The sequence below is a fragment of the Corapipo altera genome, unplaced genomic scaffold (genome assembly GCF_003945725.1).
Source record: "Corapipo altera isolate COAL_440 unplaced genomic scaffold, ASM394572v1 113, whole genome shotgun sequence".
In the NCBI taxonomy this organism is placed as follows: Eukaryota; Metazoa; Chordata; class Aves; order Passeriformes; family Pipridae; genus Corapipo; species Corapipo altera.
Genome location: NW_020884895.1, coordinates 5,839,030 through 5,850,151, shown reverse-complemented (window position 1 = coordinate 5,850,151; position 11,122 = coordinate 5,839,030). Strand labels below are relative to the sequence as shown.

Below are 11,122 nucleotides of genomic sequence, written 5' to 3'. Positions count from 1 at the left end.
CTGCGCCCGCCTCACGGACCGGGGAGTGGCAGGACACTGCGGCTGAGGGGGCTGAGGGGAGGGCGGGAAAAGCAGCGCAGCCTCAGCGACCGACCTGCCCCGTCTCGTCTCCCTCAGGGCACCCTCAGGGATCCTCGGTGACCCTACGGAGCACCCTTTTCGCCCTGTGTCCCTCACAGCCCCCAAAGGGACACAGGAGACACCTGCGTAGCCCTCGGGGCACCCTCTTCACCCTCAGAGATCCTCAGGGAGGCACCGGCCACCTGCCTCCCCCCTCAGCAACATGTGGAAAACCTGCCTTCCCCTCAGGGACACATAGCACATCCTCCTTCCCCTCAGTGATACAAGGGGCACCAGCCTCCTTCTCTTGTGACCCTCAAAACCCTCAGAGACACTCAGGACACCACGTATTTCAACCCCCAAAATGTCCCCGACTCAACTTTTCCCTCCAAGATTTTCAGTCTGTCCCTCACGCTTTACCTGACATCTTCCCTCAAAACATCCCCTGCATGTGCTTTCCAAGTTCCCTCAGCTTTACCTCTCTGAAACTCTGAGTCCCCTTTGTGTTACCTTACCAAGGGTGACGAAGTTCAAGAAGCTTTTTCCTCAATAACTCCACTGAAAGACCGTGCTGCCCTTCTGACGCTGCTGCTCAACACTGTATTACATCTTTAACAGTCCAAAATCTTCTCTAGGGCGACTCCACAACCTTTTATCGAGCTTCTCCAAAGCGCCTTTTACCTGCGCCCGCCTCACGGACCGGAGAGTGACGGGACACTGCGGCTGAGGGGGCTGACTGACCCCCCCCCGCCCCGTCTCGTCTCCCTCAGGGCACCCTCAAGGATCCTCGGTGACTCTTCGGAGCACCCTTTTCGCCCTGTGTCCCTCACAGCCCCTAAAGGGACACAGGAGACACCCGCTTAGCCCTTGGGGCACCCTCTTCCCCCTTAGAGACACACAGAACACCCACCCCTCCTCAGTGATACAGAGGATACTCAGGTCCCTCTCAGTGAGTCACGCAGCCCCTAAGGGGTACACAAGGTACTCACCTCCCCCTCAGGGACACAGGTGGCACCCACTTTCCTGGAATAATTTTTTTTTTTTTTTTTTTTTTAAATGATCAAGTTGGGATCATTCACACCTGAAAGTCCTTAAAAAACCCACATTTGGCTGAGGCACTTCACACGCACTAACCAGCTTTTGACATGAATTTTGGAATGCTCAGGAAATTACAGAAGCATGAAACCTGTGAATAATTTAGGAGTATTTTTGAAGGACTTGTAGTTAAAGGGCCTGTTAACTTGATATGATCCAGGTGAAATAGAGGAAAAAGGCAAATTATTTCAGTGATAAAGAATTAAATTCATACAATTAATTTATAGAAAATAGGCCTAATTTAATTCTCTGAGAGATTACAGATGTAATCCTACTGTGGAGATATCATATGCTTTAACTGTTAGCTTGTTAATCCAGCGAGCTCAATATGATACTGCTCATTTAAAATAGCTGGCACTGGAGCACCTACAGTCTGGAACTGATGGGTTAGAAAAATAATGCCAGTGAGAAATAATCATCCAGTGAGGCTGTTTAAAATTGTGTCTTCCAAAGGAAAGCACTCAAAGAAAAGTGATGCCAGTTTTATGCATCCCCTGGATTTAAATATAAAATCACCATGGACAAAATATGCAGATGACACAAAAATTTGACAGCAGGACAGATAATGATGCTGAAGTCACACAGAGTAACACGGATAGTTTGGTAAAGAGAATAAACCTGTGCAGTTAGCTGCTGTTTTAATATATTCACATGAAGAGCTGTATGTCTAAAAAATAAAATTTTTAAGTATGGAGGGGAGGACAGTATCCTTGAAAACAGCAACTTTGAAAAGTGCTTATAAATCATGTTGAACAACTGAGTCAACACACTGTTGTGTGTATTATGTGCGTGAGGTAAACAGGATTAAGAAGACTTTTAAAATCTATTCAGGAAGGCAGTGTGTAGGAATAGGAAGGCAATTTTTTTAATGAAGCCAGTACTAGAATACTGCTTACAAGTCAGGTGTCAAGTGTTTCTAACAGTGGAAGAAATTAAGGCGGTGTAAGAAGAAAGCCACAAAGATTATCTGAATGCTTGAAAAAAAGCCCTACTGTGAAGGACAGAATGAATGCAATTCGCTAAGCTTATGAAAAAAGAGTTTGAAAGGTAACTTGATTGCAGCAGAGAAGTACTAACACACAGAGAACATACCATGTATTAAAAGGCTTTTTAACCTCAGGGAAGAGATTCCTGTATCCTAAACCATTCAACAGCCAAACAGGCTGCTGCTCTGCTTACAGGGGGCTCCAGCACAGGCACATGCCCAGACCCTGGCTACAGATGGGTCTCGGTGCCTGTTATTTATATTTGAGTAAATAGTCATGTCTTTTCTGTTGTATGTCCTGGAACCAGAAAATGCTTAAATTGTCTTTTTTTGTTGTTTTGGTTTTTTTTTTCAAGTGAATTTTAATACCTGTGGTTTGGATTTGAACACATGTCAAGGGACACTTCTAACAGTCGTTTTAGCTGTGTCTAAATATAGACACAATATAGACACATACACAATATAGAGATTGGAAAAGGGGATGATAGGTATAGGGAGGGAACGAGCAGGATTACAGTGTCACTATTCCAATCTGTAAGAATCTCCAGTTGCTGACTATTTCTTGTGTCTCTCTCTCTCCTGATAAATGTCACTATGCAGACACTGATCAGACAGTAGAATGCTTAGGAGTTTATTTTGAGTTAATGGGTTGCTGGCAGTCCAAACTCTGCAACATGATAAACAAAATATTTTTCTACCCAGAAGCATCAAGTATTCACAACATAGCCACACCTTAGGAAAAGAGAGGGAGAAATGGACTCTGGAAATAAATGAGAGGGCTCCATAGTGTAAAAGTAAAATAGATCATTTTGAAGGAAAGGGACCACTGCAGAATCTAATTCATTTGCAAAATCCTCTCCTCTATTTAGGCTCCACAGTAATTGTTAAGTCTTCCCTTCCAATGAGTTTTATCAAGGTTTTTTTGTGTCTTTTGCCACTTGTTTGGGATGAAATCTAAGAATACATAACCAGCCCATAACCCAGGGAGGTGGTAGATTCACCATCCCTGGAGGTTTTTAAGATGAGACTGGATGTGGCATCAGTGCCATGGCCTGGGAACCACGGCGGGGTTGGATCAAGGGTTGGACTTGATGATCTCAGAGGTCTTTTCCAACCCGGTTGATTCTGTGATTCTTTCAGGCACTTTTGGAACATACTAGATCTCTTACCCATCCCAAAGGCCCATATGCATATTGAATCTGCAAATATGCTTGGGAACTACTCTAAATCAGCACGCTACTTGGAGTTGTCACCACTTGGTACAGCGATGAATACTGTGTTCATTGAGGCCTCCTGCTGCAGGAAAAAAACCTGCAGAGTGCAGTCTTGTGCTTGAGGTTCCCTCTAGCCCTAGTTTCTGTTGACAGTAAAACTCCTCTTCACTGATGACCAGAAATAGTTTGGGTTTTTTTTGGTTAGGCTTTTTTTGTTGATTTGGGGGGGGGCTTGCACCCTATTTTTTAAAGAAAATCTCCTGAAACCTGTAGCAAAGGTTGTTAAGAGGCTGATACTTATTTCTCAGATACTCCTGAAACTCAGATTTCTCCTGAAACTTATCACTGTGAGATGATCTATACCTTACAGAATTACTGAATGAGAGTTATGCTTATGGCTTTTTGCCTCATGTTTCTGAGGTGTTATATGTTATGGAGACTTTGACACTTTCAGGACAAGTGTCAAAATCTGATTATAATTCCTTTGGACAATATTTCTATTAAAATATATAGGTCATCACAAACAATATTTTTGACCTTGTAGTTTTTTTAACATCTGAGAATGCAGAAGACTACACAGCAGTCTGTCAAAAGTAGCATTGTATCTCTAACATGAACTTAAAGGATAAAAATTACTCTGCACAAACAACTTTATTTTCAAAACAAGAGGAAAACATACAGTATTTGTCCAAAAGTTTAACTGAAAGCCATAATTATGGCTAATGAAGACAAAGAGACATCATTTTATGAAAGTTTGTCATTTTGACCCTATTGAATCATCAGCTATGTTCCATTTTCAGTGGGGATTTTTATGTTAAAATAGCCAGAGCTTTCTACTGTCACAAGTAAAATGGTTAAAATTAGTGCAAGGTCTCTTTCATGTGGAGAAAAAGCATGTAAAACCCAAACAATTCCAAAACTTCCTTCTTTATTATTAAATTAGTTCTGGTAACATCCCTCTGCCTAATGCACCAGCTTATTGCCCAGGCTTCAAGATATCTTTTTAAAATTTACTTTGTATTGCAAAGTGTCAGTTGAAAGTACCTGGTGTTATTATGGTCAAATATTTTATTACACGGAGTCCCACTAATCCAATAAAAACAAGAAGGTAGCTTACCAGGAATGTTTTTACAGAACAACTTAAAACCAGGCTGATCATATGTACAACTTCCAAGATAAATGACAAACTTTAAAAATTGTTTTTTAATCCAAGTTATTCTCACTAACCCACATAAATATTTTTGACATTTATTATGTTTAATAAGTCTGTCCAGCCTTCACCCGGAAATACTAAAAGATATGTGTTGCCTCATTTTGGGAATTATGAGCTACTGGAATAACCTTAAGAAGTTTTAGTAATATTTTTACTGTCTAGCACTGTCTTCAAAATACATTATACTCCCTCTAAGCTGATATTTGATGATAGGGAATCACAGATCTTTCAATAAACAAAACAAGATCCAGAATCTTTAAAGAGCTGGACCAGCTCCTAACCTCCAATAAAGTCTGGGCAAATCTCCCTGTAATTCTCAAGGTGTTAATAATTGAAAAAAAAAAAAAAATTATGTACCCCCACAGAAAACTGATATAGCCCAGTGGCTTGAGAAGAATAGATGAAAAGTGTGATTTGTGTACATATTCCCCTACTTGGTGACAAAACCCATACATTTTGAGAAATAAGAGAAAAAAACCTAAAATGCCAAACTCCATGTGATAAAAGAAATAATTATAATTAAAAATCTTAGCCAAATTTCTGTCAGAGGCATCTTTATCATAGCTCTACCTTCTTGCAAAGGGATTGTAATAAACAATTTAGTAAAAATGTGTTACATTTAGAACACTGCAGGCTTAATCTGGTTGCCCACACATGGGCACATGGTACCAGTTAGGATGCTGCTGGTGCCTACCCAGCTGCCATCCCAAAAAGGCTCTCATAGGTTCTCTGTCACATCTGACAGCCCTCTGCATCAAAACCATACCAAATTTAAAAAAAAAAAAATTAAAAACTCAGCTAGTGCACTATTCAATAATTATAAGTGAAAAACTTATAGATTTTTTTATCAACTTATTTTGCTTTTACAACCAGATTTCATACATTATATCCTAGTCAGTAGTTTAGCTAAAAAATTCCATCCAACATCCTTATAATCTGTAATAGAAACAAGCATAAAATAATTATACAGGAAGTAGCGAAATAGAGATTTTACACATCTAAATGCAATCTCTAGCAATTCAGGTCTTTTCTCAGGCTAATAATAGAGCTGCTTAAATTTAACAGCAGAAGACAATTGCATGTCACAGAGTGGCATAATACAAAATGAGAAACTTTTAATATCTGTGAGAAAAATTACATTATTAGCATTCATAATATAACCTATAAAGTACTGTATTTCCATCACTTAAGAGCAGTATTTGTTTCATCTATTCAGAGCAACTCTGGATATGAAGATCTAATTCCTGGACACAATCTTATTACAGCATCTGAGATCAACAGGACTGTTGCTGCCTTTCCTGCACTCACAGGACTTGTGGGTACAGGCTGTGAGGACACATTCATGTTTAACTATTGTGAAAATGTCACATAAAGAAATGAGAAGGGCGTTAAATCACTGTACAAAGATTTAAACTGGAAGCTGGTAAGGTTTTAATAACAATCTGCTTGTGAATTATGCTTCCAATAACACATAAATGTATTATGAAGCTTTAGCTGGTATAAAGCAGTTTCTTATGGTTTAATGTATTTGAAAAGAGAATGGCTGTACTTTGTGGTAACAGAAATACCAATTCTGTATCTAACTCTTAGTTTAATTCACTTAATGATAGCTGCAGTTAAGGCAGACACCAAGCTTAAATTCTTGCTCTTCAGTTTGTGAAAGCAGAGGACAATATTAATTCCCCATGTTTATGGGAGTGCAGTAATGGAAGCCTCCTTTTCCACAGAGCTGGGACCCAGCCCCCTGCTGCACAGCCATGTGCCCTCACGGAGTGCCTCTCCCACGAGCTGGGCTCCAGTTGCACCCCGGGCCAGCTCCTGCCCGGTGCCCCATGGCCATGGCAGCTCCTCCATCACCAGCCATTCCCCCCTCACCTACCACAGCACCTTCAGCCTTTCCTGTGTAGCCCAGGATATCCAACAACCCAACTGCTGCAGGCAAGGGTGGTGGGGCAGTTTGAAGGATGCTCACACACTTGGTTCTTGGTGTATGAGGTGCCCGTGCACACGTGTTGGGAATCTCTGTGAGGAGAGGTCGGGGCTGCCCCGTGCCCAACAAAGCGAATTCCAACCAGTTCCAGGACAGCCCCACCACGGGGCACAGCTGAGCCCCTCACTGACACTGGTGGTAACAACAGACAGAGGGGGAAAAACTGCAGAGTGTGGGGAATAAGGTGTGAGAGACGATCACCCAGGTCAGAGGTGGAAGAGGAACTCCAGGTGCCCCTGCAGCCGCCAGGGGCTGGTGGTGGAGCGAGGCCCTGGTGGAGCAGACTTCTTCCTGAAGGACCACAGCCTGTGGAGAAGATCCATCGAGGGGCAGGGGAGAAGCACAAACTCTAGGTTGTGTAAGTGGAGAATGGCACAGGTGCTTGCTCTGTCATGAGCCATGTGAATTGTCCTCACAAGAATCCAGCCTGCTAAGCCCACCTTGCCTCAGCAGGTGAAAGCAACAGCAGCACTAGGCATTTTGAGGATGGCTTTGTGGCAGCCTTGTATAAAAAGCTGCTCAGCCTTCAGATTCTTCATTTTACTGACTAACGAAGAGAAGAGGAGCTCTGTTCTTGCAGTACAATTACCACAATAAAGAGTTCTTTAAAAAAAAATCCCATGTTGTCATACTGGGTTCTAGCAACAGACTGTCCCTCTGAAAGAAAAATCAACACATTATGGAAAACTTGGAAGAAGGGATATTTATTGTATTACAAGATTTTTACCTCATGTATATATGGAAGTATTATTCTGTTAAAAAAGGCCTTATCACAACCCTGACTGAAGGGGAGCCATGACAGAGCCTGACAGCTCAGATTTGTCCTGGCTGCTTCTTTTCTGATTTAAATAGCAGACTCCAGACCCAGCCCCCATCCCTACATCTGCTTTAGCTGGAAGTAAGAACATCCAAAATTTACACAGACCCCTTTTGGCCTCAGAACAGCTGCCAGCCCTTCAAAAGCCACCACTATTCTGTTCCTACAGTTCCATCATTGAGAAGGCAACCACAATATTTCATGTATATTTAATACTAACATGAAATATTGATTAGCCTTTCCAGCTTTAAGTTCTGTTTAGCATTTTATCTCAAACCTCAGCTTGGCACCAAAAAACCCCCCATAAAACTGGAAAGATTTCAGTCCCTAAATCCAGGAAAACTATAGTCAAGTGAGTTGCTTCTTAAAATCACAATTAGAAGTTTATTTGCATAATCACCACTCTTACACTCTAAATTATCTTTTCATTGCAGCAATACAGGAACTTTTTAAGAGATGTTAAAGGATTTGAGCCTGCATTATCTAATCACTCTTATGCAACCTGTCAGTAAATCCATGTATTGTGTATGACTGGACATGCCTGGCATATCCCTCCTAGCTGTCTACCCCAAAACTCACTGACATTCTGGGCATTTCAGATCCCACACCTCAACCTCCAGTGCAACACAAAGCCCTCATACTGCAGCATCTCTAAAAACCCATGAGAGTGCAAACTGGACCCAGCCCAGCCCCCTGACCAAGCATACAGGCTTTAAGGTAACCCCTTGGGCATCCCTGCCTGCCTGGACAGCCTTGCCCTGATGATCAGGGTACCCACAGCCTCTGCCACCTGCACAAGGGGCATGGGGGGGTGAACAAAAGCAAAAACTCAACCCACACAAAGGTGGAGGATGCGGTTGAGGCATAGCTGGAATTACACAGGAGGCACGAGTGGCACAGCACAGTCTGTACCAGGGCACCCACTGCAGAACAGCAGCATGAGGAAGGAGCAAGAGTGCTTCAAGATAGGGACACACAGCAGATGGGGGAACAAGAGGTGTCCAAGGAAAGGCTAGAGCCAGTCAGCCACACCTGCACCCCCTGTGTCCTACCACAGGAGGAAGGGGCTGAACCTGAGCACACGATGCTCATGGGCACCCCACCTAGGTACTGGCACTGGCAGCTGGGGGACACAGCCTGCAACAGAGTCAGGCCCTCACCCAGCTCTAGTGGAAGCTCTGGAAGCTGCAGGCCAAACAATCACACCTCAGTGCTCATCCGCACCAGAAATGATGCTTTAGTGTGCCAGCACCCTCCTTGCCAGGTGTGTGGGCAGGGAGAAGTTAATCTTCAGTTTGTGCACACTTCTGTCTTCTACTATGACTCCCTCCAAAACTCTACCTTTCAAGCCCAGAAAAAAAAAACCAACCCCCACTTAAAATATGCATTTTGAAATCCTATTAAAACTGTTTGTTCTCTGCTATATTAACCACTGGCTAATCAACGTCCTTTCCTGGCTTTAAGGAGAGCAGCTGCCAAGAAGTGACCTTCAACTCACTCCCACAGCAGAGGTTTTGTTAGAGACATAACCCTGCAAGAGACGAGTTCTAGCTGAATGTTATGTCACGTTTTAAGATGTTAAGCATTTTAAAATATACAAGTTACTTAAGCTTTAAACAAAGTGCTAAAATACAAAGACCGAAGCTTTTCCTTAATTAAGACAGTATATTAGTTCTGCTTATCTGTGCTTTTGCTGAAACAGGTGACATTACAGCTCACTTCACGTGTCCATAGCCATTATTCCCTATTTCACACTAAACTTCCACCTTATTAGTCAGACAAGTTTTTTCCAGCAGCAACTTTCATTTGAGCAAGCCTCATGTGTTTAAACAAGAGGAACTCTCACCAGTACCCATCTTCTCCCTAATGGAGTAACAGAACTTCACAATTCTTGTAGTTCCATAATTACAGGTACAAGATGTAGGAATTCCTCCTGTCTTTAAACAGTGCCAGTTCATCTCAGAGGGTTAAAAAAATAAAAATCACATCTTACGCAATAGACTAATAAAAACGCTTCATATCAGCATAACAAGCAATATGTAACTGGTAGTTCTGCTTGTGGAGGAAGTTTTGCAAAGCCTCCTGGTGTCAAGCATCTGGAACACCTCAGCATGCTGTAAAGTAATAGCCCAGCTCCTTGCTTGCAGAAGAATCAAGTATGTATTCCAGATACTTAGCACTGCTTTCCCTTGTGTCAGCAGCTCCTGTGAACAGGTCCAATCCATCCAGACACCTTCCATCTCACAACAGTGGTATACTTGAAGAAAGGGACGCAAGTTTCAGTCTATATATGTGGAGGATTAAATGCAACTAGGCAGGCAGGATAGAACCACAGGAAGGACCCTCAGGAACATCCTTGTTCGGTCATTTTGTTTGCTGGAGTTGTATCTGTGACACAGAAGTGCTTACTTAGGTCTGTGGGCTCAGAAAGGGGCTACAGAAGCCTTCCAAATTCCAGAGGCACGAGATAGAGATACTTCTATATATCCAGAGTCAGCTGAATGAAGCAAACAGCTAAGAAAAGTCCTTTGACTTTACCTATGTTATCAAATATACTCAATAGCAAGATGACTGCATCTCAGGAGTCTGTGCTGACACTTCACAGAAACCAGGAGAGTATTATCAGCTGCGTTTCACATTCTCCTTCTCATCAGCATCTGAATAGGTGTGTAGTAAATCCTTTGGGGAGAAAGAAGAAATAAAAAAAAAAATGGAACAGATTTCTTTTGTGCCCACTTCCCCTTCATTCCTTACTGCAAGAGGAAGACCAAAGAATCTCAACCTATCCTTTTGCCCACAGGGCCAGGTAGTTTTATACAATCCCAAAACTATTGTAGATATTTTACCACCAAGAGCTGCCCTGCCACATGCTCTCTCTGCAGTTTCATCTCTCCTGCCACTACAAGTTTTAATTTGAATGGTCTTGCTTAGGAAGAAAAAGAAACATCTCAGTGCCAACATCTCTCATCTTGGTAGCACAAAGTAGGCTTTGCTAGCATGAGGTTTTTCTTTATCTGGGTTAAAAGCTGATGATGTCTTAACTGTCTATAGAACTGCAGCACAGAAGGATCAGCTCTCACTACTTTTGGGTCAAAATCCAGAACACGGAGACCTGCAAGGCTACGGGCTCGGGCTCGGGCTACGTAAGCCTGCCCACTTTCAAAGACACGAGACAGGGAGATTTCCACACAATCTAAAGACATGCCCTGCCAAAGACACAGAGAACTTTGTTACAGAACAAACAAAAAAGAACACTGTGCTGTACCAACACTAACCTGTGAGTCTGTCAAAGGTACCGTTCTTGGTGTAAGGGCTTGATTAAAAAAAAAGAAAAAACCAAAGAAGTCTTTTGTTTTACTGTGTAACTGATTAAAAGATGAGAATCAGAAAGGAAAGGCAGTTTTCTACTGTCAGTAAATTGCTAGCAGATAGTAGAATCCACTAACTAACTCCAGAGAACCTCGTGTTGCACAAAACTCCATAAATCCCATCTAATCAACACAGCAGGGAAAGAAATTCTGCTGGTTGCACTCCTAGTAGTTAACTAGAACAGTCACCATTCTCAAGCAGTCCTCAGGTAGATCAGAGAGTCTGGGTTAGGCCTGTCTGCAGGGCTGTCCTGGGCACAGCAGAATTTACAGCTTGCCCTGGTTTAAACAGTGGCACAGGAACAATAAACAGTGGCATGGGAACAAACTCACAGGTCTCCAAGACCAGTATTTATCAAAGTGTATGAAGTCTTCTGGAA

General features: G+C 42.5%; 1 long non-coding RNA gene across 1 annotated transcript in view; it reads right to left on the bottom strand.

The window, feature by feature from the left end:
- Positions 1 to 7,029: 7,029 nt before the first annotated feature.
- LOC113949319 overlaps positions 7,030 to 11,122 on the bottom strand; it is a 9,588-nt gene continuing 5,495 nt past the window's right edge. The window contains exon 3 of the long non-coding RNA XR_003528415.1: positions 7,030 to 7,214. This is a non-coding gene — a long non-coding RNA (uncharacterized LOC113949319). The remainder of the gene's footprint in view (positions 7,215 to 11,122) is intronic.